Below are 21,490 nucleotides of genomic sequence, written 5' to 3'. Positions count from 1 at the left end.
GAGAGTGTGTGCAGGTTGGCGCCGTGGCTTAGTTGGTTAAAGCTTGTGTAGTAAATAGGACATACTGAATTCAAATCTCAGCACTGTCTTTGCTGGTTATCAAACACCACCTTGGGTTGTATGGTTTTGCTTTGCGCAATCATGCGGTACAGAGGAGCGTCAGAGCAACATGCGATTTCATTTGCCAACCACCCCTCAGCTGCTGCCGAACAATTCTGACCCAAGTCAACAACGCAGCAGGGCGCCGTGGCTTAGCTGGTCAAAGCGCTTGTCTTGTAAACAGGAGATCCTGGGTTCGATTCCCAGCGGTGCCTTTTAACAGGTGGCTCTGCTCTGTGGGTTCTTTCTGGGAAAGGAAGCCCTTACAGATACTCCGCTTTTCCAACCACATACCAATTGCAGAGAGGCCCACATATCTTGTCCTTCCCGCTCCCCAAATACCTGAACTCAATTCAACGCACTGGAACAGCCAGGAAAAAAAAACTCCACACGTGGCTCTGTGGCGCAATGGATAGCGCATTGGACTTCTAGACTGCCAGATGAGGCCATTCAAAGGTTGTGGGTTCGAGTCCCACCAGAGTCGTTGCTTTTGGCTTTCTGTTAATGGCGCTTGGCCAACAAACACATATGCTCTCTGGCCACCCCTCCGGACTTATAAAACTCTAAATCTCACTTTCTTGGCAGGTACATGCAAGTTGGCGCCGTGGCTTAGTTGGTTAAAGCGCCTGTCTAGTAAACAGGAGATCCTGGGTTCGAATCCCAGCGGTGCCTTTGCTGGTGATCAAGTGACGCCTTGGGCTGTGAGGTTTTGCTCTCCGTAAAAAAGGGGGTGCAGAGGAGTGCCAGAGCAGCATGCAATTTAATTTGCGAACCACCCCTCAGATGCTGCCGAACAATACTGGCCAGAGTCATCTCAGCGATGCAGCATGGCTCAGCTGGTCAAAGAGCTTGCCTTGCAAACAGGTGATCCTTGGTTTAGGACTGCTGCAAGCCTGGAAGGAGCTGCTGCACGTGGCGCAGAGTGTAGCGCATTGGGCTATTAGTCTCCGGTGTGAGGCCATTTAAAGTTTGTGGGTTTGAGTCAAAACAGATTGGTGACTTCTTGCCTTTCGTTTATCATTAAATTGCACGCTTATGCCCTCTGGCAACAGAAAGTTGTGAAAAATCTCATAAGCTGACCAGCACGTGGACCTTTGTCCTCACCGCTGGATGTTTTGATCAACTTACTCACCCTCCCAGAGCTGTAGGGCTCTGCTTGGCGCCGTGGCTTAGTTGGTTAAAGCGTCTGTCTCGTAAACAGGAGATCCTGGGTTCAAATCCCAGCGGTGCCTTTAGCGTCCCCTGTGTGCCTCAAGCATGTGCTTTTCTGAGATCGGACTGCAAACAGGGATAGCAAAGGCAGCAGGCGATTGCATTTCCAAACCAGATCCTGATAATGCTGACGCTCTTTTGAACAGGTCAACACTTGCTGACAGGCTCTGTGGTACAATAGATAGCAAACTGGACTTCTAGACGGCCAGATGAGGCCATTGCTGTGCAGAGCCTGGCCGTTGGCCTCTTATCTGGATGCTTTAATCCTCTAAGTGCCCCTCCCTGAGAGAGTGTGTGCAGGTTGGCGCCGTGGCTTAGTTGGTTAAAGCTTGTGTAGTAAATAGGACATACTGAATTCAAATCTCAGCACTGTCTTTGCTGGTTATCAAACACCACCTTGGGTTGTATGGTTTTGCTTTGCGCAATCATGCGGTACAGAGGAGCGTCAGAGCAACATGCGATTTCATTTGCCAACCACCCCTCAGCTGCTGCCGAACAATTCTGACCCAAGTCAACAACGCAGCAGGGCGCCGTGGCTTAGCTGGTCAAAGCGCTTGTCTTGTAAACAGGAGATCCTGGGTTCGATTCCCAGCGGTGCCTTTTAACAGGTGGCTCTGCTCTGTGGGTTCTTTCTGGGAAAGGAAGCCCTTACAGATACTCCGCTTTTCCAACCACATACCAATTGCAGAGAGGCCCACATATCTTGTCCTTCCCGCTCCCCAAATACCTGAACTCAATTCAACGCACTGGAACAGCCAGGAAAAAAAAACTCCACACGTGGCTCTGTGGCGCAATGGATAGCGCATTGGACTTCTAGACTGCCAGATGAGGCCATTCAAAGGTTGTGGGTTCGAGTCCCACCAGAGTCGTTGCTTTTGGCTTTCTGTTAATGGCGCTTGGCCAACAAACACATATGCTCTCTGGCCACCCCTCCGGACTTATAAAACTCTAAATCTCACTTTCTTGGCAGGTACATGCAAGTTGGCGCCGTGGCTTAGTTGGTTAAAGCGCCTGTCTAGTAAACAGGAGATCCTGGGTTCGAATCCCAGCGGTGCCTTTGCTGGTGATCAAGTGACGCCTTGGGCTGTGAGGTTTTGCTCTCCGTAAAAAAGGGGGTGCAGAGGAGTGCCAGAGCAGCATGCAATTTAATTTGCGAACCACCCCTCAGATGCTGCCGAACAATACTGGCCAGAGTCATCTCAGCGATGCAGCATGGCTCAGCTGGTCAAAGAGCTTGCCTTGCAAACAGGTGATCCTTGGTTTAGGACTGCTGCAAGCCTGGAAGGAGCTGCTGCACGTGGCGCAGAGTGTAGCGCATTGGGCTATTAGTCTCCGGTGTGAGGCCATTTAAAGTTTGTGGGTTTGAGTCAAAACAGATTGGTGACTTCTTGCCTTTCGTTTATCATTAAATTGCACGCTTATGCCCTCTGGCAACGGAAAGTTGTGAAAAATCTCATAAGCTGACCAGCACGTGGACCTTTGTCCTCACCGCTGGATGTTTTGATCAACTTACTCACCCTCCCAGAGCTGTAGGGCTCTGCTTGGCGCCGTGGCTTAGTTGGTTAAAGCGTCTGTCTCGTAAACAGGAGATCCTGGGTTCAAATCCCAGCGGTGCCTTTAGCGTCCCCTGTGTGCCTCAAGCATGTGCTTTTCTGAGATCGGACTGCAAACAGGGATAGCAAAGGCAGCAGGCGATTGCATTTCCAAACCAGATCCTGATAATGCTGACGCTCTTTTGAACAGGTCAACACTTGCTGACAGGCTCTGTGGTACAATAGATAGCAAACTGGACTTCTAGACGGCCAGATGAGGCCATTGCTGTGCAGAGCCTGGCCGTTGGCCTCTTATCTGGATGCTTTAATCCTCTAAGTGCCCCTCCCTGAGAGAGTGTGTGCAGGTTGGCGCCGTGGCTTAGTTGGTTAAAGCTTGTGTAGTAAATAGGACATACTGAATTCAAATCTCAGCACTGTCTTTGCTGGTTATCAAACACCACCTTGGGTTGTATGGTTTTGCTTTGCGCAATCATGCGGTACAGAGGAGCGTCAGAGCAACATGCGATTTCATTTGCCAACCACCCCTCAGCTGCTGCCGAACAATTCTGACCCAAGTCAACAACGCAGCAGGGCGCCGTGGCTTAGCTGGTCAAAGCGCTTGTCTTGTAAACAGGAGATCCTGGGTTCGATTCCCAGCGGTGCCTTTTAACAGGTGGCTCTGCTCTGTGGGTTCTTTCTGGGAAAGGAAGCCCTTACAGATACTCCGCTTTTCCAACCACATACCAATTGCAGAGAGGCCCACATATCTTGTCCTTCCCGCTCCCCAAATACCTGAACTCAATTCAACGCACTGGAACAGCCAGGAAAAAAAAACTCCACACGTGGCTCTGTGGCGCAATGGATAGCGCATTGGACTTCTAGACTGCCAGATGAGGCCATTCAAAGGTTGTGGGTTCGAGTCCCACCAGAGTCGTTGCTTTTGGCTTTCTGTTAATGGCGCTTGGCCAACAAACACATATGCTCTCTGGCCACCCCTCCGGACTTATAAAACTCTAAATCTCACTTTCTTGGCAGGTACATGCAAGTTGGCGCCGTGGCTTAGTTGGTTAAAGCGCCTGTCTAGTAAACAGGAGATCCTGGGTTCGAATCCCAGCGGTGCCTTTGCTGGTGATCAAGTGACGCCTTGGGCTGTGAGGTTTTGCTCTCCGTAAAAAAGGGGGTGCAGAGGAGTGCCAGAGCAGCATGCAATTTAATTTGCGAACCACCCCTCAGATGCTGCCGAACAATACTGGCCAGAGTCATCTCAGCGATGCAGCATGGCTCAGCTGGTCAAAGAGCTTGCCTTGCAAACAGGTGATCCTTGGTTTAGGACTGCTGCAAGCCTGGAAGGAGCTGCTGCACGTGGCGCAGAGTGTAGCGCATTGGGCTATTAGTCTCCGGTGTGAGGCCATTTAAAGTTTGTGGGTTTGAGTCAAAACAGATTGGTGACTTCTTGCCTTTCGTTTATCATTAAATTGCACGCTTATGCCCTCTGGCAACAGAAAGTTGTGAAAAATCTCATAAGCTGACCAGCACGTGGACCTTTGTCCTCACCGCTGGATGTTTTGATCAACTTACTCACCCTCCCAGAGCTGTAGGGCTCTGCTTGGCGCCGTGGCTTAGTTGGTTAAAGCGTCTGTCTCGTAAACAGGAGATCCTGGGTTCAAATCCCAGCGGTGCCTTTAGCGTCCCCTGTGTGCCTCAAGCATGTGCTTTTCTGAGATCGGACTGCAAACAGGGATAGCAAAGGCAGCAGGCGATTGCATTTCCAAACCAGATCCTGATAATGCTGACGCTCTTTTGAACAGGTCAACACTTGCTGACAGGCTCTGTGGTACAATAGATAGCAAACTGGACTTCTAGACGGCCAGATGAGGCCATTGCTGTGCAGAGCCTGGCCGTTGGCCTCTTATCTGGATGCTTTAATCCTCTAAGTGCCCCTCCCTGAGAGAGTGTGTGCAGGTTGGCGCCGTGGCTTAGTTGGTTAAAGCTTGTGTAGTAAATAGGACATACTGAATTCAAATCTCAGCACTGTCTTTGCTGGTTATCAAACACCACCTTGGGTTGTATGGTTTTGCTTTGCGCAATCATGCGGTACAGAGGAGCGTCAGAGCAACATGCGATTTCATTTGCCAACCACCCCTCAGCTGCTGCCGAACAATTCTGACCCAAGTCAACAACGCAGCAGGGCGCCGTGGCTTAGCTGGTCAAAGCGCTTGTCTTGTAAACAGGAGATCCTGGGTTCGATTCCCAGCGGTGCCTTTTAACAGGTGGCTCTGCTCTGTGGGTTCTTTCTGGGAAAGGAAGCCCTTACAGATACTCCGCTTTTCCAACCACATACCAATTGCAGAGAGGCCCACATATCTTGTCCTTCCCGCTCCCCAAATACCTGAACTCAATTCAACGCACTGGAACAGCCAGGAAAAAAAAACTCCACACGTGGCTCTGTGGCGCAATGGATAGCGCATTGGACTTCTAGACTGCCAGATGAGGCCATTCAAAGGTTGTGGGTTCGAGTCCCACCAGAGTCGTTGCTTTTGGCTTTCTGTTAATGGCTCTTGGCCAACAAACACATATGCTCTCTGGCCACCCCTCCGGACTTATAAAACTCTAAATCTCACTTTCTTGGCAGGTACATGCAAGTTGGCGCCGTGGCTTAGTTGGTTAAAGCGCCTGTCTAGTAAACAGGAGATCCTGGGTTCGAATCCCAGCGGTGCCTTTGCTGGTGATCAAGTGACACCTTGGGCTGTGAGCTTTTGCTCTCCGTAAAAAAGGGGGTGCAGAGGAGTGCCAGAGCAGCATGCAATTTAATTTGCGAACCACCCCTCAGATGCTGCCGAACAATACTGGCCCAAGTCAACAACTCAGCAGGGCGCCGTGGCTTAGCTGGTCAAAGCGCTTGTCTTGTAAACAGGAGATCCTGGGTTCGATTCCCAGCGGTGCCTTTTAACAGGTGGCTCTGCTCTGTGGGTTCTTTCTGGGAAAGGAAGCCCTTACAGATACTCCGCTTTTCCAACCACATACCAATTGCAGAGAGGCCCACATATCTTGTCCTTCCCGCTCCCCAAATACCTGAACTCAATTCAACGCACTGGAACAGCCAGGAAAAAAAAACTCCACACGTGGCTCTGTGGCGCAATGGATAGCGCATTGGACTTCTAGACTGCCAGATGAGGCCATTCAAAGGTTGTGGGTTCGAGTCCCACCAGAGTCGTTGCTTTTGGCTTTCTGTTAATGGCGCTTGGCCAACAAACACATATGCTCTCTGGCCACCCCTCCGGACTTATAAAACTCTAAATCTCACTTTCTTGGCAGGTACATGCAAGTTGGCGCCGTGGCTTAGTTGGTTAAAGCGCCTATCTAGTAAACAGGAGATCCTGGGTTCGAATCCCAGCGGTGCCTTTGCTGGTGATCAAGTGATGCCTTGGGCTGTGAGGTTTTGCTCTCCGTAAAAAAGGGGGTGCAGAGGAGTGCCAGAGCAGCATGCAATTTAATTTGCGAACCACCCCTCAGATGCTGCCGAACAATACTGGCCAGAGTCATCTCAGCGATGCAGCATGGCTCAGCTGGTCAAAGAGCTTGCCTTGCAAACAGGTGATCCTTGGTTTAGGACTGCTGCAAGCCTGGAAGGAGCTGCTGCACGTGGCGCAGAGTGTAGCGCATTGGGCTATTAGTCTCCGGTGTGAGGCCATTTAAAGTTTGTGGGTTTGAGTCAAAACAGATTGGTGACTTCTTGCCTTTCGTTTATCATTAAATTGCACGCTTATGCCCTCTGGCAACAGAAAGTTGTGAAAAATCTCATAAGCTGACCAGCACGTGGACCTTTGTCCTCACCGCTGGATGTTTTGATCAACTTACTCACCCTCGCAGAGCTGTAGGGCTCTGCTTGGCGCCGTGGCTTAGTTGGTTAAAGCGTCTGTCTCGTAAACAGGAGATCCTGGGTTCAAATCCCAGCGGTGCCTTTAGCGTCCCCTGTGTGCCTCAAGCATGTGCTTTTCTGAGATCGGACTGCAAACAGGGATAGCAAAGGCAGCAGGCGATTGCATTTCCAAACCAGATCCTGATAATGCTGACGCTCTTTTGAACAGGTCAACACTTGCTGACAGGCTCTGTGGTACAATAGATAGCAAACTGGACTTCTAGACGGCCAGATGAGGCCATTGCTGTGCAGAGCCTGGCCGTTGGCCTCTTATCTGGACGCTTTAATCCTCTAAGTGCCCCTCCCTGAGAGAGTGTGTGCAGGTTGGCGCCGTGGCTTAGTTGGTTAAAGCTTGTGTAGTAAATAGGACATACTGAATTCAAATCTCAGCACTGTCTTTGCTGGTTATCAAACACCACCTTGGGTTGTATGGTTTTGCTTTGCGCAATCATGCGGTACAGAGGAGCGTCAGAGCAACATGCGATTTCATTTGCCAACCACCCCTCAGCTGCTGCCGAACAATTCTGACCCAAGTCAACAACGCAGCAGGGCGCCGTGGCTTAGCTGGTCAAAGCGCTTGTCTTGTAAACAGGAGATCCTGGGTTCGATTCCCAGCGGTGCCTTTTAACAGGTGGCTCTGCTCTGTGGGTTCTTTCTGGGAAAGGAAGCCCTTACAGATACTCCGCTTTTCCAACCACATACCAATTGCAGAGAGGCCCACATATCTTGTCCTTCCCGCTCCCCAAATACCTGAACTCAATTCAACGCACTGGAAGAGCCAGGAAAAAAAAACTCCACACGTGGCTCTGTGGCGCAATGGATAGCGCATTGGACTTCTAGACTGCCAGATGAGGCCATTCAAAGGTTGTGGGTTCGAGTCCCACCAGAGTCGTTGCTTTTGGCTTTCTGTTAATGGCGCTTGGCCAACAAACACATATGCTCTCTGGCCACCCCTCTGGACTTATAAAACTCTAAATCTCACTTTCTTGGCAGGTACATGCAAGTTGGCGCCGTGGCTTAGTTAGTTAAAGCGCCTGTCTAGTAAACAGGAGATCCTGGGTTCGAATCCCAGCGGTGCCTTTGCTGGTGATCAAGTGACCACTTGGGCTGTGAGGTTTTGCTCTCCGTAAAAAAGGGGGTGCAGAGGAGTGCCAAAGCAGCATGCAATTTAATTTGCGAACCACCCCTCAGATGCTGCCGAACAATACTGGCCAGAGTCATCTCAGCGATGCAGCATGGCTCAGCTGGTCAAAGAGCTTGCCTTGCAAACAGGTGATCCTTGGTTTAGGACTGCTGCAAGCCTGGAAGGAGCTGCTGCACGTGGCGCAGAGTGTAGCGCATTGGGCTATTAGTCTCCGGTGTGAGGCCATTTAAAGTTTGTGGGTTTGAGTCAAAACAGATTGGTGACTTCTTGCCTTTCGTTTATCATTAAATTGCATGCTTATGCCCTCTGGCAACGGAAAGTTGTGAAAAATCTCATAAGCTGACCAGCACGTGGACCTTTGTCCTCACCGCTGGATGTTTTGATCAACTTACTCACCCTCCCAGAGCTGAAGGGCTCTGCTTGGCGCCGTGGCTTAGTTGGTTAAAGCGTCTGTCTCGTAAACAGGAGATCCTGGGTTCAAATCCCAGCGGTGCCTTTAGCGTCCCCTGTGTGCCTCAAGCATGTGCTTTTCTGAGATCGGACTGCAAACAGGGATAGCAAAGGCAGCAGGCGATTGCATTTCCAAACCAGATCCTGATAATGCTGACGCTCTTTTGAACAGGTCAACACTTGCTGACAGGCTCTGTGGGACAATAGATAGCAAACTGGACTTCTAGACGGCCAGATGAGGCCATTGCTGTGCAGAGCCTGGCCGTTGGCCTCTTATCTGGATGCTTTAATCCTCTAAGTGCCCCTCCCTGAGAGAGTGTGTGCAGGTTGGCGCCGTGGCTTAGTTGGTTAAAGCTTGTGTAGTAAATAGGACATACTGAATTCAAATCTCAGCACTGTCTTTGCTGGTTATCAAACACCACCTTGGGTTGTATGGTTTTGCTTTGCGCAATCATGCGGTACAGAGGAGCGTCAGAGCAACATGCGATTTCATTTGCCAACCACCCCTCAGCTGCTGCCGAACAATTCTGACCCAAGTCAACAACGCAGCAGGGCGCCGTGGCTTAGCTGGTCAAAGCGCTTGTCTTGTAAACAGGAGATCCTGGGTTCGATTCCCAGCGGTGCCTTTTAACAGGTGGCTCTGCTCTGTGGGTTCTTTCTGTGAAAGGAAGCCCTTACAGATACTCCGCTTTTCCAACCACATACCAATTGCAGAGAGGCCCACATATCTTGTCCTTCCCGCTCCCCAAATACCTGAACTCAATTCAACGCACTGGAACAGCCAGGAAAAAAAAACTCCACACGTGGCTCTGTGGCGCAATGGATAGCGCATTGGACTTCTAGACTGCCAGATGAGGCCATTCAAAGGTTGTGGGTTCGAGTCCCACCAGAGTCGTTGCTTTTGGCTTTCTTTTAATGGCGCTTGGCCAACAAACACATATGCTCTCTGGCCACCCCTCCGGACTTATAAAACTCTAAATCTCACTTTCTTGGCAGGTACATGCAAGTTGGCGCCGTGGCTTAGTTGGTTAAAGCGCCTGTCTAGTAAACAGGAGATCCTGGGTTCGAATCCCAGCGGTGCCTTTGCTGGTGATCAAGTGACGCCTTGGGCTGTGAGGTTTTGCTCTCCGTAAAAAAGGGGGTGCAGAGGAGTGCCAGAGCAGCATGCAATTTAATTTGCGAACCACCCCTCAGATGCTGCCGAACAATACTGGCCAGAGTCATCTCAGCGATGCAGCATGGCTCAGCTGGTCAAAGAGCTTGCCTTGCAAACAGGTGATCCTTGGTTTAGGACTGCTGCAAGCCTGGAAGGAGCTGCTGCACGTGGCGCAGAGTGTAGCGCATTGGGCTATTAGTCTCCGGTGTGAGGCCATTTAAAGTTTGTGGGTTTGAGTCAAAACAGATTGGTGACTTCTTGCCTTTCGTTTATCATTAAATTGCACGCTTATGCCCTCTGGCAACAGAAAGTTGTGAAAAATCTCATAAGCTGACCAGCACGTGGACCTTTCTCCTCACCGCTGGATGTTTTGATCAACTTACTCACCCTCCCAGAGCTGTAGGGCTCTGCTTGGCGCCGTGGCTTAGTTGGTTAAAGCGTCTGTCTCGTAAACAGGAGATCCTGGGTTCAAATCCCAGCGGTGCCTTTAGCGTCCCCTGTGTGCCTCAAGCATGTGCTTTTCTGAGATCGGACTGCAAACAGGGATAGCAAAGGCAGCAGGCGATTGCATTTCCAAACCAGATCCTGATAATGCTGACGCTCTTTTGAACAGGTCAACACTTGCTGACAGGCTCTGTGGTACAATAGATAGCAAACTGGACTTCTAGACGGCCAGATGAGGCCATTGCTGTGCAGAGCCTGGCCGTTGGCCTCTTATCTGGATGCTTTAATCCTCTAAGTGCCCCTCCCTGAGAGAGTGTGTGCAGGTTGGCGCCGTGGCTTAGTTGGTTAAAGCTTGTGTAGTAAATAGGACATACTGAATTCAAATCTCAGCACTGTCTTTGCTGGTTATCAAACACCACCTTGGGTTGTATGGTTTTGCTTTGCGCAATCATGCGGTACAGAGGAGCGTCAGAGCAACATGCGATTTCATTTGCCAACCACCCCTCAGCTGCTGCCGAACAATTCTGACCCAAGTCAACAACGCAGCAGGGCGCCGTGGCTTAGCTGGTCAAAGCGCTTGTCTTGTAAACAGGAGATCCTGGGTTCGATTCCCAGCGGTGCCTTTTAACAGGTGGCTCTGCTCTGTGGGTTCTTTCTGGGAAAGGAAGCCCTTACAGATACTCCGCTTTTCCAACCACATACCAATTGCAGAGAGGCCCACATATCTTGTCCTTCCCGCTCCCCAAATACCTGAACTCAATTCAACGCACTGGAACAGCCAGGAAAAAAAAACTCCACACGTGGCTCTGTGGCGCAATGGATAGCGCATTGGACTTCTAGACTGCCAGATGAGGCCATTCAAAGGTTGTGGGTTCGAGTCCCACCAGAGTCGTTGCTTTTGGCTTTCTGTTAATGGCGCTTGGCCAACAAACACATATGCTCTCTGGCCACCCCTCCGGACTTATAAAACTCTAAATCTCACTTTCTTGGCAGGTACATGCAAGTTGGCGCCGTGGCTTAGTTGGTTAAAGCGCCTGTCTAGTAAACAGGAGATCCTGGGTTCGAATCCCAGCGGTGCCTTTGCTGGTGATCAAGTGACGCCTTGGGCTGTGAGGTTTTGCTCTCCGTAAAAAAGGGGGTGCAGAGGAGTGCCAGAGCAGCATGCAATTTAATTTGCGAACCACCCCTCAGATGCTGCTGAACAATACTGGCCAGAGTCATCTCAGCGATGCAGCATGGCTCAGCTGGTCAAAGAGCTTGCCTTGCAAACAGGTGATCCTTGGTTTAGGACTGCTGCAAGCCTGGAAGGAGCTGCTGCACGTGGCGCAGAGTGTAGCGCATTGGGCTATTAGTCTCCGGTGTGAGGCCATTTAAAGTTTGTGGGTTTGAGTCAAAACAGATTGGTGACTTCTTGCCTTTCGTTTATCATTAAATTGCACGCTTATGCTCTCTGGCAACAGAAAGTTGTGAAAAATCTCATAAGCTGACCAGCACGTGGACCTTTCTCCTCACCGCTGGATGTTTTGATCAACTTACTCACCCTCCCAGAGCTGTAGGGCTCTGCTTGGCGCCGTGGCTTAGTTGGTTAAAGCGTCTGTCTCGTAAACAGGAGATCCTGGGTTCAAATCCCAGCGGTGCCTTTAGCGTCCCCTGTGTGCCTCAAGCATGTGCTTTTCTGAGATCGGACTGCAAACAGGGATAGCAAAGGCAGCAGGCGATTGCATTTCCAAACCAGATCCTGATAATGCTGACGCTCTTTTGAACAGGTCAACACTTGCTGACAGGCTCTGTGGTACAATAGATAGCAAACTGGACTTCTAGACGGCCAGATGAGGCCATTGCTGTGCAGAGCCTGGCCGTTGGCCTCTTATCTGGATGCTTTAATCCTCTAAGTGCCCCTCCCTGAGAGAGTGTGTGCAGGTTGGCGCCGTGGCTTAGTTGGTTAAAGCTTGTGTAGTAAATAGGACATACTGAATTCAAATCTCAGCACTGTCTTTGCTGGTTATCAAACACCACCTTGGGTTGTATGGTTTTGCTTTGCGCAATCATGCGGTACAGAGGAGCGTCAGAGCAACATGCGATTTCATTTGCCAACCACCCCTCAGCTGCTGCCGAACAATTCTGACCCAAGTCAACAACGCAGCAGGGCGCCGTGGCTTAGCTGGTCAAAGCGCTTGTCTTGTAAACAGGAGATCCTGGGTTCGATTCCCAGCGGTGCCTTTTAACAGGTGGCTCTGCTCTGTGGGTTCTTTCTGGGAAAGGAAGCCCTTACAGATACTCCGCTTTTCCAACCACATACCAATTGCAGAGAGGCCCACATATCTTGTCCTTCCCGCTCCCCAAATACCTGAACTCAATTCAACGCACTGGAACAGCCAGGAAAAAAAAACTCCACACGTGGCTCTGTGGCGCAATGGATAGCGCATTGGACTTCTAGACTGCCAGATGAGGCCATTCAAAGGTTGTGGGTTCGAGTCCCACCAGAGTCGTTGCTTTTGGCTTTCTGTTAATGGCGCTTGGCCAACAAACACATATGCTCTCTGGCCACCCCTCCGGACTTATAAAACTCTAAATCTCACTTTCTTGGCAGGTACATGCAAGTTGGCGCCGTGGCTTAGTTGGTTAAAGCGCCTGTCTAGTAAACAGGAGATCCTGGGTTCGAATCCCAGCGGTGCCTTTGCTGGTGATCAAGTGACGCCTTGGGCTGTGAGGTTTTGCTCTCCGTAAAAAAGGGGGTGCAGAGGAGTGCCAGAGCAGCATGCAATTTAATTTGCGAACCACCCCTCAGATGCTGCCGAACAATACTGGCCAGAGTCATCTCAGCGATGCAGCATGGCTCAGCTGGTCAAAGAGCTTGCCTTGCAAACAGGTGATCCTTGTTTTAGGACTGCTGCAAGCCTGGAAGGAGCTGCTGCACGTGGCGCAGAGTGTAGCGCATTGGGCTATTAGTCTCCGGTGTGAGGCCATTTAAAGTTTGTGGGTTTGAGTCAAAACAGATTGGTGACTTCTTGCCTTTCGTTTATCAATAAATTGCACGCTTATGCCCTCTGGCAACAGAAAGTTGTGAAAAATCTCATAAGCTGACCAGCACGTGGACCTTTGTCCTCACCGCTGGATGTTTTGATCAACTTACTCACCCTCCCAGAGCTGTAGGGCTCTGCTTGGCGCCGTGGCTTAGTTGGTTAAAGCGTCTGTCTCGTAAACAGGAGATCCTGGGTTCAAATCCCAGCGGTGCCTTTAGCGTCCCCTGTGTGCCTCAAGCATGTGCTTTTCTGAGATCGGACTGCAAACAGGGATAGCAAAGGCAGCAGGCGATTGCATTTCCAAACCAGATCGTGATAATGCTGACGCTCTTTTGAACAGGTCAACACTTGCTGACAGGCTCTGTGGTACAATAGATAGCAAACTGGACTTCTAGACGGCCAGATGAGGCCATTGCTGTGCAGAGCCTGGCCGTTGGCCTCTTATCTGGATGCTTTAATCCTCTAAGTGCCCCTCCCTGAGAGAGTGTGTGCAGGTTGGCGCCGTGGCTTAGTTGGTTAAAGCTTGTGTAGTAAATAGGACATACTGAATTCAAATCTCAGCACTGTCTTTGCTGGTTATCAAACACCACCTTGGGTTGTATGGTTTTGCTTTGCGCAATCATGCGGTACAGAGGAGCGTCAGAGCAACATGCGATTTCATTTGCCAACCACCCCTCAGCTGCTGCCGAACAATTCTGACCCAAGTCAACAACGCAGCAGGGCGCCGTGGCTTAGCTGGTCAAAGCGCTTGTCTTGTAAACAGGAGATCCTGGGTTCGATTCCCAGCGGTGCCTTTTAACAGGTGGCTCTGCTCTGTGGGTTCTTTCTGGGAAAGGAAGCCCTTACAGATACTCCGCTTTTCCAACCACATACCAATTGCAGAGAGGCCCACATATCTTGTCCTTCCCGCTCCCCAAATACCTGAACTCAATTCAACGCACTGGAACAGCCAGGAAAAAAAAACTCCACACGTGGCTCTGTGGCGCAATGGATAGCGCATTGGACTTCTAGACTGCCAGATGAGGCCATTCAAAGGTTGTGGGTTCGAGTCCCACCAGAGTCGTTGCTTTTGGCTTTCTGTTAATGGCGCTTGGCCAACAAACACATATGCTCTCTGGCCACCCCTCCGGACTTATAAAACTCTAAATCTCACTTTCTTGGCAGGTACATGCAAGTTGGCGCCGTGGCTTAGTTGGTTAAAGCGCCTGTCTAGTAAACAGGAGATCCTGGGTTCGAATCCCAGCGGTGCCTTTGCTGGTGATCAAGTGACGCCTTGGGCTGTGAGGTTTTGCTCTCCGTAAAAAAGGGGGTGCAGAGGAGTGCCAGAGCAGCATGCAATTTAATTTGCGAACCACCCCTCAGATGCTGCCGAACAATACTGGCCAGAGTCATCTCAGCGATGCAGCATGGCTCAGCTGGTCAAATAGCTTGCCTTGCAAACAGGTGATCCTTGGTTTAGGACTGCGGCAAGCCTGGAAGGAGCTACTGCACGTGGGGCAGAGTGTAGCGCCTTGGGCTTTTAGTCTCCGGTGTGAGGACATATAAAGTTTGTGGGTTCGAGTCAAAACAGATTGGTGACTTCTTGCCTTTTGTTTATCATTAAATTGCACGCTTATGCCCTCTAGCAACAGAAAGTTGTGAAAAATCTCATAAGCTGACAAGCACGTGGACCTTTGTCCTCACCGCTGGATGTTTTGATCAACTAGGTCACCCTCCCAGAGCTGTAGGGCTAGGCTTGGCGCCGTGGCTTAGTTGGTTAAAGCGTCTGTCTCGTAAACAGGAGATCCTGGGTTCAAATCCCAGCGGTGCCTTTTAACAGATGGCTCTGCTCTGTGGGTTCTTTCTGGGAAAGGAAGCCCTTACAGATACTCCGCTTTTCCAACCACAGACCAATTGCAGAGAGGCCCACATATCTTGTCCTTCCCGCTCCCCAAATACCTGAACTCAATTCAACGCACTGGAACAGCCAGGAAAAAAAAACTCCACACGTGGCTCTGTGGCGCAATGGATAGCGCATTGGACTTCTAGACTGCCAGATGAGGCCATTCAAAGGTTGTGGGTTCGAGTCCCACCAGAGTCGTTGCTTTTGGCTTTCTGTTAATGGCGCTTGGCCAACAAACACATATGCTCTCTGACCACCCCTCCGGACTTATAAAACTCTAAATCTCACTTTCTTGGCAGGTACATGCAAGTTGGCGCCGTGGCTTAGTTGGTTAAAGCGCCTGTCTAGTAAACAGGAGATCCTGGGTTCGAATCCCAGCGGTGCCTTTGCTGGTGATCAAGTGACGCCTTGGGCTGTGAGGTTTTGCTCTCCGTAAAAAAGGGGGTGCAGAGGAGTGCCAGAGCAGCATGCAATTTAATTTGCGAACCACCCCTCAGATGCTGCCGAACAATACTGGCCAGAGTCATCTCAGCGATGCAGCATGGCTCAGCTGGTCAAAGAGCTTGCCTTGCAAACAGGTGATCCTTGGTTTAGGACTGCTGCAAGCCTGGAAGGAGCTGCTGCACGTGGCGCAGAGTGTAGCGCATTGGGCTATTAGTCTCCGGTGTGAGGCCATTTAAAGTTTGTGGGTTTGAGTCAAAACAGATTGGTGACTTCTTGCCTTTCGTTTATCATTAAATTGCACGCTTATGCCCTCTGGCAACAGAAAGTTGTGAAAAATCAGAATCAGAATCAGAAAGAGCTTTATTGCCAAGTATGTTTGCGCATACAAGGAATTTGTTTTAGTGACATAAACTTCCAGTACACAGAGACACCAACACACAGACAAAAAAAAAAAAAAAAAAAAAAAAAAAAAGGTAGTCAAATAAATAAGTGTATAAACAATTGTGCTATAAATGATAATGGAATAGGATTGAAAAAGATGCAGGGATGTACTAGGATGGAGGGGTAACAAATAAATATAAGGATGTTGCACTTTGTTTGCATAAGCATAAGTGGGGAACATTTAACTGTTCATGAGGTAGATTGCCTGGGGGAAGAAACTGTTTTTGTGCCTTGCTGTTCTGGTATTTGCGGCTCTGAGACGCCGGCCAGATGGCAAAAGTTCAAAAATGGGGTGACTTGGATGTGAGGGATCCAGAGTGATTTTATGAGCCCTTTTCCTCACTCTGGATGTATACAGTTCTTGAAGGGTGGGCAGGGGAGCACCAATAATCCTTTCAGCAGTCCGAACAGTTTTCTGTAGTCTTCTGATGTCTGATTTTGTTGCTGAGCCAAACCAGACAGTTATAGAAGTACACAGTACAGACTCAATGACGGCTGAGTAGAACTGTTTCAGCAGCTCCTGTGGCAAGTTAAACTTCCTCAGCTGGCGAAGGAAATACAACCTTTGTTGGGCCTTTTTTACAATGGAGTCAATGTGATTGTCCCACTTCAGGTCCTGAGAGATGATGGTTCCCAGGAATCTGAATGACTCCATTGCAGTCACAGGGCTGTTCATGATGGTGAGTGGGGAAAGTGCAGGGGGGTTTCTCCTGAAGTCCACGATCATCTCCACTGTTTTGAGCGTGTTCAGCTCCAGGTTGTTAAGACTGCACCAGACAGCCAGCTGCTCAACCTCTTGTCTGTAAGCAGACTCATCACCGTCCTGAATGAGGCCGATGACTGTAGTGTCATCTGCAAACTTCAGGAGCTTGACAGAGGGGTCTTTAGAGGTGCAGTCGTTGGTGTACAGGGAGAAGAGCAGAGGGGAGAGAACACATCCCTGAGGGGCACCAGTGTTGGTGGAGCAGCTGTTTGATGTGAATTTCCCCAGTCTCACTAACTGTTGCCTATCTGTCAGAAAGCTGGTGATCCACTGACAGATAGAGCTAGGAACAGAGAGCTGGGTCAGTTTGGTCTGGAGGGTTGTTGGGATGATGGTGTTGAAAGCCGAACTAAAGTCCACAAACAGGATCCTCACATAAGTCCCTGTTTTGTCCAGATGTTGCAGGATGAAGTGCAATCCTATGTTGATTGCATCATCCACGGACCTGTTTGCTTGGTAAGCAAACTGCAGGGGGTCCAGTAAGGGTCCAGTGATGTCCTTCAGATAACCCAGAACCAGTTTTTCAAACGACTTCATGACGACAGACGTTAGAGCCACAGGTCTGTAGTCGTTAAGTCCTGTTATCTTGGGTTTCTTTGGGATGGGGATGATGGTGGAGCGTTTGAAGCAGGAAGGTACTTCACACAACTCCAGGGATCTGTTGAAGATCTGTGAAAAGATGGGGGCCAGCTGGTCAGCACAGATTTTCAGACAGGCTGGTGTAACACCATCTGGGCCTGGTGCTTTTCTTCTTTTGTTCTTCTTGAAGACCTGGCACACATCATCTTCACAGATTTGAAGAGCAGTAGGTGTGGAACGGGGGATTGCAGGAGGTGTTAATGGTTGTGCAGGGAGATGGTCAGAATGGGTGTTGGGGGTTTCAAATCTGCAATAAAACTCATTCAGGTCGTTAGCAAGCCGTTGATTAGCCTCAGTGCAAGGGGATGGTGTCTTGTAGTTTGTGATGGCCCTCAGTCCTCTCCAAACTGAAGTTGAGTCGTTGGAAGAAAACTGGTCTTCCAACTTTTTAGCGTAGTTCTTTTTAGCCACTCTGATCTCTTTGTTCAGTGTGTTCCTGGCCTGATTGTACAAGACCCTGTCCCCATTTCTGTAGGCATCCTCTTTGGCCTGACGAAGATGTCTGAGTTTTACTGTAAACCATGGCTTATCATTGTTGAATGTTAAATAAGTCCTGGTAGGAATGCAAACATCCTCACAGAAACTAATATAGGATGTTACAGTCTCTGTGAGTTCGTCCAGATCGGTGGTAGCAGCTTCAAAAACACTCCAATCAGTGAGGTCAAAACAAGATTGTAAATCCTGCTCCGTTTCGCTGGTCCATCTCTTCACAGTCCTTACTACAGGTTTAGCAGATTTAAGTTTCTGTTTGTAGGATGGTATAAGATGAATCAGACAGTGATCAGAATTTCCCAAAGCTGCTCGTGGAACAGAGTGATATGCGTCCTTTATTGTAGTGTAGCAGTGATCCAATATATTACTGTCTCTGGTGGGACATGTAACATGCTGTCTGTATTTTGGCAGTTCACGGGAGAGATTGGCTTTATTAAAGTCCCCCAGAATGATTAAAACAGAGTCCGGGTGTTGTTGTTCTGTCTCTGTGATCTGATCAGCAAGTTTCTGTAAAGCTGAGCTCACGTGCGCTTGCGGATGGATGTAAACACTAACCAGAATGAACGAGTGAAACTCCCGCGGCGAATAGAACGGCTTGCAGTTGACAAACTGCATTTCTACATCAGTACAGCACATCTTCTTTAACACAGTTACATCTCTACACCACCGCTCATTGATGTAAAAGCATGTCCCGCCGCCGCGCGATTTCCCCGTGGATTCTGATTCGCGATCCGCTCTGAACAGCTGAAAGCCCGGCAGATAGAGCGCGCTGTCCGGTATGGTGTCATTCAGCCAGGTTTCCGTGAAACACAGAGCAGCAGAGTGAGAGAAATCCTTATTTGTCCGAGAGAGCAGAAGGAGTTCGTCTGTTTTGTTGGGTAGAGAGCGGAGATTTGCCAGATGGATGCTAGGCAACGGCGTTCGAAATCCGCGCTTCCTGAGTCTGACGAGCGCTCCCGCTCGCTTCCCCCGTCTGCGCGTCCTGAAGCGTTTGATCAGCGCCGCCGCTCCTCCGATAACAACGTTCAGTAAAACGTCTGAATAATTTAAATCTGGTAAAAGATCTTGTGGTGTGTTCTGCCGAATGTTCAGCAGTTCATCCCTGGTGAAACTGATAGTGTTTGTTAAACAAAAAACAGGAAAAACGAACAAAAACAGTACAAACACTGGAGAGCCAAGCACTGAAGCAGCCATGCGCGGCGCCATCGAGTACCCACATAAGCTCACCATCTCATAAGCTGACCAGCACGTGGACCTTTATCCTCACCGCTGGATGTTTTGATCAACTTACTCACCCTCCCAGAGCTGTAGGGCTCTGCTTGGCGCCGTGGCTTAGTTGGTTAAAGCGTCTGTCTCGTAAACAGGAGATCCTGGGTTCAAATCCCAGCGGTGCCTTTAGCGTCCCCTGTGTGCCTCAAGCATGTGCTTTTCTGAGATCGGACTGCAAACAGGGATAGCAAAGGCAGCAGGCGATTGCATTTCCAAACCAGATCCTGATAATGCTGACGCTCTTTTGAACAGGTCAACACTTGCTGACAGGCTCTGTGGTACAATAGATAGCAAACTGGACTTCTAGACGGCCAGATGAGGCCATTGCTGTGCAGAGCCTGGCCGTTGGCCTCTTATCTGGATGCTTTAATCCTCTAAGTGCCCCTCCCTGAGAGAGTGTGTGCAGGTTGGCGCCGTGGCTTAGTTGGTTAAAGCTTGTGTAGTAAATAGGACATACTGAATTCAAATCTCAGCACTGTCTTTGCTGGTTATCAAACACCACCTTGGGTTGTATGGTTTTGCTTTGCGCAATCATGCGGTACAGAGGAGCATCAGAGCAACATGCGATTTCATTTGCCAACCACCCCTCAGCTGCTGCCGAACAATTCTGACCCAAGTCAACAACGCAGCAGGGCGCCGTGGCTTAGCTGGTCAAAGCGCTTGTCTTGTAAACAGGAGATCCTGGGTTCGATTCCCAGCGGTGCCTTTTAACAGGTGGCTCTGCTCTGTGGGTTCTTTCTGGGAAAGGAAGCCCTTACAGATACTCCGCTTTTCCAACCACATACCAATTGCAGAGAGGCCCACATATCTTGTCCTCCCCGCTCCCCAAATACCTGAACTCAATTCAACGCACTGGAACAGCCAGGAAAAAAAAACTCCACACGTGGCTCTGTGGCGCAATGGATAGCGCATTGGACTTCTAGACTGCCAGATGAGGCCATTCAAAGGTTGTGGGTTCGAGTCCCACCAGAGTCGTTGCTTTTGGCTGTCTGTTAATGGCCCTTGGCCAACAAACACATATGCTCTCTGGCCACCCCTCCGGACTTCTAAAACTCTAAATCTCACTTTCTTGGCAGGTACATGCAAGTTGGCGCCGTGGCTTAGTTGGTTAAAGCGCCTGTCTTGTAAACAGGAGATCCTGGGTTTGAATCCCAGCGGTGCCTTTGCTGGTGATCAAGTGACGCCTTGTGCTGTGAGGTTTTGCTCTCCGTAAAAAAGGGGGTGCAGAGGAGTGCCAGAGCAGCATGCTATTTAATTTGCGAACCACCCCTCAGATGCTGCCGAACAATACTGGCCAGAGTCATCTCAGCGATGCAGCATGGCTCAGCTGGTCAAAGAGCTTGCCTTGCAAACATGTGATCCTTGGTTTAGGACTGCTGCAAGCCTGGAAGGAGCTGCTGCACGTGGCGCAGAGTGTAGCGCATTGGGCTATTAGTCTCCGGTGTGAGGCCATTTAAAGTTTGTGGGTTTGAGTCAAAAACAGATGGTGACTTTCTTGCGCTTTCGTTTATCATTAAATTGCACGCCTTTATGCCCTCTGGCAACAGAAAGTTGTGGAAAAATCTCATAAAGCTGACCAGCACGTGGACCTTTGTCCCTCACCGCTGGATGTTTTGATCAACTTACTCACCCTCCCAGAGCTGTAGGGCTCTGCTTGGCGCCGTGGCTTAGTTGGTTAAAGCGTCTGTCTCGTAAACAGGAGATCCTGGTTCAAATCCCAGCGGTGCCTTTAGCGTTCCCTGTGTGCCTCAAGCATGTGCTTTTCTGAGATCGGACTGCAAACAGGGAAAGCAAAGCAGCAGGCGATTGCATTTCCAAACCAGATCCTGATAATGCTGACGCTCTTTTTGAACAGGTCAACACTTGCTGACAGGCTCTGTGGTACAATAGATAGCAAACTGGACTTCTAGACGGCCAGATGAGCCATTGCTGTGCAGAGCCTGGCCGTTGGCCTCTTATATCTGGATGCTTTAATCCTCTAGTGCCCCTCCCTGAGAGAAGTGTGTGCAGGTTGGCGCCGTGCTTAGTTGGTTAAAGCTTGTGTAGTAAATAGGACATACTGAATTCAAATCTCAGCACTGTCTTTGCTGGTTATCAAACACCACCTTGGGTTGTATGGTTTTGCTTTGCGCAATCATGCGGTACAGAGGAGCGTCAGGCAACATGCGATTTCATTGCCAACCACCCCTCAGCTGCTGCCGAACAATTCTGACCCAAGTCAACAACGCAGCAGGGCGCCGTGGCTTAGCTGGTCAAAGCGCTTGTCTTGTAAACAGGAGATCCTGGGTTCGTTCCCAGCGTGCCTTTTAACAGGTGGCTCTGCTCTGTGGGTTCTTTCTGGGAAAGGAAGCCCCTTACAGATACTCCGCTTTTCCAACACATACCAATTGCAGAGAGGCCCACATATTTTGTCCTTCCCCTCCCCAAATACCTGAACTCAATTCAACGCACTGGAACAGCCAGAAAAAAAAACTCACACGTGGCTTTGTGGCGCAATGGATAGCGCATTGGACTTCTAGACTGCCAGATGAGCCATTCAAAGGTTTGTGGGTTCGAGTCCCACCAGAGTCGTTGCTTTTGG

The 21,490-nt window shown here is 49.8% G+C and overlaps 47 non-coding genes across 47 annotated transcripts; all 47 read left to right on the top strand.

Moving 5' to 3' along the window:
* Positions 1–240: 240 nt before the first annotated feature.
* trnat-ugu (transfer RNA threonine (anticodon UGU)) lies at positions 241–314 on the top strand. Its single transcript has one exon. It is a non-coding gene; the product is annotated as a tRNA-Thr (tRNA).
* A 179-nt stretch (positions 315–493) lies between these two features.
* On the top strand, positions 494–583 carry trnar-ucu (transfer RNA arginine (anticodon UCU)). Its single transcript is given in 2 exon segments — positions 494–530; positions 548–583. It is a non-coding gene; the product is annotated as a tRNA-Arg (tRNA).
* A 114-nt stretch (positions 584–697) lies between these two features.
* On the top strand, positions 698–771 carry trnat-agu (transfer RNA threonine (anticodon AGU)). Its single transcript has one exon. It is a non-coding gene; the product is annotated as a tRNA-Thr (tRNA).
* A 486-nt stretch (positions 772–1,257) lies between these two features.
* On the top strand, positions 1,258–1,331 carry trnat-cgu (transfer RNA threonine (anticodon CGU)). Its single transcript has one exon. It is a non-coding gene; the product is annotated as a tRNA-Thr (tRNA).
* Positions 1,332–1,837: 506 nt separating this feature from the next.
* trnat-ugu (transfer RNA threonine (anticodon UGU)) lies at positions 1,838–1,911 on the top strand. Its single transcript has one exon. It is a non-coding gene; the product is annotated as a tRNA-Thr (tRNA).
* Positions 1,912–2,090: 179 nt separating this feature from the next.
* trnar-ucu (transfer RNA arginine (anticodon UCU)) lies at positions 2,091–2,180 on the top strand. Its single transcript is given in 2 exon segments — positions 2,091–2,127; positions 2,145–2,180. It is a non-coding gene; the product is annotated as a tRNA-Arg (tRNA).
* A 114-nt stretch (positions 2,181–2,294) lies between these two features.
* Positions 2,295–2,368, top strand: trnat-agu (transfer RNA threonine (anticodon AGU)). Its single transcript has one exon. It is a non-coding gene; the product is annotated as a tRNA-Thr (tRNA).
* A 486-nt stretch (positions 2,369–2,854) lies between these two features.
* Positions 2,855–2,928, top strand: trnat-cgu (transfer RNA threonine (anticodon CGU)). Its single transcript has one exon. It is a non-coding gene; the product is annotated as a tRNA-Thr (tRNA).
* A 506-nt stretch (positions 2,929–3,434) lies between these two features.
* On the top strand, positions 3,435–3,508 carry trnat-ugu (transfer RNA threonine (anticodon UGU)). The gene has a single exon. It is a non-coding gene; the product is annotated as a tRNA-Thr (tRNA).
* A 179-nt stretch (positions 3,509–3,687) lies between these two features.
* Positions 3,688–3,777, top strand: trnar-ucu (transfer RNA arginine (anticodon UCU)). The gene is given in 2 exon segments: positions 3,688–3,724; positions 3,742–3,777. It is a non-coding gene; the product is annotated as a tRNA-Arg (tRNA).
* Positions 3,778–3,891: 114 nt separating this feature from the next.
* trnat-agu (transfer RNA threonine (anticodon AGU)) lies at positions 3,892–3,965 on the top strand. Its single transcript has one exon. It is a non-coding gene; the product is annotated as a tRNA-Thr (tRNA).
* Positions 3,966–4,451: 486 nt separating this feature from the next.
* On the top strand, positions 4,452–4,525 carry trnat-cgu (transfer RNA threonine (anticodon CGU)). Its single transcript has one exon. It is a non-coding gene; the product is annotated as a tRNA-Thr (tRNA).
* Positions 4,526–5,031: 506 nt separating this feature from the next.
* trnat-ugu (transfer RNA threonine (anticodon UGU)) lies at positions 5,032–5,105 on the top strand. Its single transcript has one exon. It is a non-coding gene; the product is annotated as a tRNA-Thr (tRNA).
* Positions 5,106–5,284: 179 nt separating this feature from the next.
* On the top strand, positions 5,285–5,374 carry trnar-ucu (transfer RNA arginine (anticodon UCU)). Its single transcript is given in 2 exon segments — positions 5,285–5,321; positions 5,339–5,374. It is a non-coding gene; the product is annotated as a tRNA-Arg (tRNA).
* A 114-nt stretch (positions 5,375–5,488) lies between these two features.
* Positions 5,489–5,562, top strand: trnat-agu (transfer RNA threonine (anticodon AGU)). Its single transcript has one exon. It is a non-coding gene; the product is annotated as a tRNA-Thr (tRNA).
* Positions 5,563–5,714: 152 nt separating this feature from the next.
* Positions 5,715–5,788, top strand: trnat-ugu (transfer RNA threonine (anticodon UGU)). The gene has a single exon. It is a non-coding gene; the product is annotated as a tRNA-Thr (tRNA).
* Positions 5,789–5,967: 179 nt separating this feature from the next.
* trnar-ucu (transfer RNA arginine (anticodon UCU)) lies at positions 5,968–6,057 on the top strand. The gene is given in 2 exon segments: positions 5,968–6,004; positions 6,022–6,057. It is a non-coding gene; the product is annotated as a tRNA-Arg (tRNA).
* A 114-nt stretch (positions 6,058–6,171) lies between these two features.
* Positions 6,172–6,245, top strand: trnat-agu (transfer RNA threonine (anticodon AGU)). Its single transcript has one exon. It is a non-coding gene; the product is annotated as a tRNA-Thr (tRNA).
* Positions 6,246–6,731: 486 nt separating this feature from the next.
* Positions 6,732–6,805, top strand: trnat-cgu (transfer RNA threonine (anticodon CGU)). The gene has a single exon. It is a non-coding gene; the product is annotated as a tRNA-Thr (tRNA).
* Positions 6,806–7,311: 506 nt separating this feature from the next.
* On the top strand, positions 7,312–7,385 carry trnat-ugu (transfer RNA threonine (anticodon UGU)). The gene has a single exon. It is a non-coding gene; the product is annotated as a tRNA-Thr (tRNA).
* Positions 7,386–7,564: 179 nt separating this feature from the next.
* On the top strand, positions 7,565–7,654 carry trnar-ucu (transfer RNA arginine (anticodon UCU)). Its single transcript is given in 2 exon segments — positions 7,565–7,601; positions 7,619–7,654. It is a non-coding gene; the product is annotated as a tRNA-Arg (tRNA).
* A 114-nt stretch (positions 7,655–7,768) lies between these two features.
* trnat-agu (transfer RNA threonine (anticodon AGU)) lies at positions 7,769–7,842 on the top strand. The gene has a single exon. It is a non-coding gene; the product is annotated as a tRNA-Thr (tRNA).
* A 486-nt stretch (positions 7,843–8,328) lies between these two features.
* Positions 8,329–8,402, top strand: trnat-cgu (transfer RNA threonine (anticodon CGU)). Its single transcript has one exon. It is a non-coding gene; the product is annotated as a tRNA-Thr (tRNA).
* A 506-nt stretch (positions 8,403–8,908) lies between these two features.
* trnat-ugu (transfer RNA threonine (anticodon UGU)) lies at positions 8,909–8,982 on the top strand. The gene has a single exon. It is a non-coding gene; the product is annotated as a tRNA-Thr (tRNA).
* A 179-nt stretch (positions 8,983–9,161) lies between these two features.
* Positions 9,162–9,251, top strand: trnar-ucu (transfer RNA arginine (anticodon UCU)). The gene is given in 2 exon segments: positions 9,162–9,198; positions 9,216–9,251. It is a non-coding gene; the product is annotated as a tRNA-Arg (tRNA).
* Positions 9,252–9,365: 114 nt separating this feature from the next.
* On the top strand, positions 9,366–9,439 carry trnat-agu (transfer RNA threonine (anticodon AGU)). The gene has a single exon. It is a non-coding gene; the product is annotated as a tRNA-Thr (tRNA).
* A 486-nt stretch (positions 9,440–9,925) lies between these two features.
* trnat-cgu (transfer RNA threonine (anticodon CGU)) lies at positions 9,926–9,999 on the top strand. Its single transcript has one exon. It is a non-coding gene; the product is annotated as a tRNA-Thr (tRNA).
* A 506-nt stretch (positions 10,000–10,505) lies between these two features.
* trnat-ugu (transfer RNA threonine (anticodon UGU)) lies at positions 10,506–10,579 on the top strand. The gene has a single exon. It is a non-coding gene; the product is annotated as a tRNA-Thr (tRNA).
* Positions 10,580–10,758: 179 nt separating this feature from the next.
* trnar-ucu (transfer RNA arginine (anticodon UCU)) lies at positions 10,759–10,848 on the top strand. Its single transcript is given in 2 exon segments — positions 10,759–10,795; positions 10,813–10,848. It is a non-coding gene; the product is annotated as a tRNA-Arg (tRNA).
* A 114-nt stretch (positions 10,849–10,962) lies between these two features.
* On the top strand, positions 10,963–11,036 carry trnat-agu (transfer RNA threonine (anticodon AGU)). The gene has a single exon. It is a non-coding gene; the product is annotated as a tRNA-Thr (tRNA).
* A 486-nt stretch (positions 11,037–11,522) lies between these two features.
* trnat-cgu (transfer RNA threonine (anticodon CGU)) lies at positions 11,523–11,596 on the top strand. The gene has a single exon. It is a non-coding gene; the product is annotated as a tRNA-Thr (tRNA).
* A 506-nt stretch (positions 11,597–12,102) lies between these two features.
* On the top strand, positions 12,103–12,176 carry trnat-ugu (transfer RNA threonine (anticodon UGU)). The gene has a single exon. It is a non-coding gene; the product is annotated as a tRNA-Thr (tRNA).
* Positions 12,177–12,355: 179 nt separating this feature from the next.
* trnar-ucu (transfer RNA arginine (anticodon UCU)) lies at positions 12,356–12,445 on the top strand. Its single transcript is given in 2 exon segments — positions 12,356–12,392; positions 12,410–12,445. It is a non-coding gene; the product is annotated as a tRNA-Arg (tRNA).
* Positions 12,446–12,559: 114 nt separating this feature from the next.
* trnat-agu (transfer RNA threonine (anticodon AGU)) lies at positions 12,560–12,633 on the top strand. Its single transcript has one exon. It is a non-coding gene; the product is annotated as a tRNA-Thr (tRNA).
* Positions 12,634–13,119: 486 nt separating this feature from the next.
* On the top strand, positions 13,120–13,193 carry trnat-cgu (transfer RNA threonine (anticodon CGU)). Its single transcript has one exon. It is a non-coding gene; the product is annotated as a tRNA-Thr (tRNA).
* A 506-nt stretch (positions 13,194–13,699) lies between these two features.
* On the top strand, positions 13,700–13,773 carry trnat-ugu (transfer RNA threonine (anticodon UGU)). The gene has a single exon. It is a non-coding gene; the product is annotated as a tRNA-Thr (tRNA).
* Positions 13,774–13,952: 179 nt separating this feature from the next.
* Positions 13,953–14,042, top strand: trnar-ucu (transfer RNA arginine (anticodon UCU)). Its single transcript is given in 2 exon segments — positions 13,953–13,989; positions 14,007–14,042. It is a non-coding gene; the product is annotated as a tRNA-Arg (tRNA).
* Positions 14,043–14,156: 114 nt separating this feature from the next.
* Positions 14,157–14,230, top strand: trnat-agu (transfer RNA threonine (anticodon AGU)). The gene has a single exon. It is a non-coding gene; the product is annotated as a tRNA-Thr (tRNA).
* Positions 14,231–14,716: 486 nt separating this feature from the next.
* Positions 14,717–14,790, top strand: trnat-cgu (transfer RNA threonine (anticodon CGU)). The gene has a single exon. It is a non-coding gene; the product is annotated as a tRNA-Thr (tRNA).
* Positions 14,791–14,969: 179 nt separating this feature from the next.
* Positions 14,970–15,059, top strand: trnar-ucu (transfer RNA arginine (anticodon UCU)). Its single transcript is given in 2 exon segments — positions 14,970–15,006; positions 15,024–15,059. It is a non-coding gene; the product is annotated as a tRNA-Arg (tRNA).
* Positions 15,060–15,173: 114 nt separating this feature from the next.
* On the top strand, positions 15,174–15,247 carry trnat-agu (transfer RNA threonine (anticodon AGU)). The gene has a single exon. It is a non-coding gene; the product is annotated as a tRNA-Thr (tRNA).
* A 3,714-nt stretch (positions 15,248–18,961) lies between these two features.
* On the top strand, positions 18,962–19,035 carry trnat-cgu (transfer RNA threonine (anticodon CGU)). Its single transcript has one exon. It is a non-coding gene; the product is annotated as a tRNA-Thr (tRNA).
* A 506-nt stretch (positions 19,036–19,541) lies between these two features.
* Positions 19,542–19,615, top strand: trnat-ugu (transfer RNA threonine (anticodon UGU)). The gene has a single exon. It is a non-coding gene; the product is annotated as a tRNA-Thr (tRNA).
* Positions 19,616–19,794: 179 nt separating this feature from the next.
* Positions 19,795–19,884, top strand: trnar-ucu (transfer RNA arginine (anticodon UCU)). The gene is given in 2 exon segments: positions 19,795–19,831; positions 19,849–19,884. It is a non-coding gene; the product is annotated as a tRNA-Arg (tRNA).
* A 114-nt stretch (positions 19,885–19,998) lies between these two features.
* trnat-ugu (transfer RNA threonine (anticodon UGU)) lies at positions 19,999–20,072 on the top strand. Its single transcript has one exon. It is a non-coding gene; the product is annotated as a tRNA-Thr (tRNA).
* A 493-nt stretch (positions 20,073–20,565) lies between these two features.
* On the top strand, positions 20,566–20,638 carry trnat-cgu (transfer RNA threonine (anticodon CGU)). The gene has a single exon. It is a non-coding gene; the product is annotated as a tRNA-Thr (tRNA).
* Positions 20,639–21,390: 752 nt separating this feature from the next.
* On the top strand, positions 21,391–21,480 carry trnar-ucu (transfer RNA arginine (anticodon UCU)). The gene is given in 2 exon segments: positions 21,391–21,427; positions 21,444–21,480. It is a non-coding gene; the product is annotated as a tRNA-Arg (tRNA).
* The last annotated feature ends 10 nt before the right edge of the window (positions 21,481–21,490 follow it).

Source organism: Carassius auratus, unplaced genomic scaffold, assembly GCF_003368295.1.
Source record: "Carassius auratus strain Wakin unplaced genomic scaffold, ASM336829v1 scaf_tig00021307, whole genome shotgun sequence".
Classification (NCBI taxonomy): Eukaryota; Metazoa; Chordata; class Actinopteri; order Cypriniformes; family Cyprinidae; genus Carassius; species Carassius auratus.
This window is presented reverse-complemented; position numbering and strand designations above follow the sequence as displayed.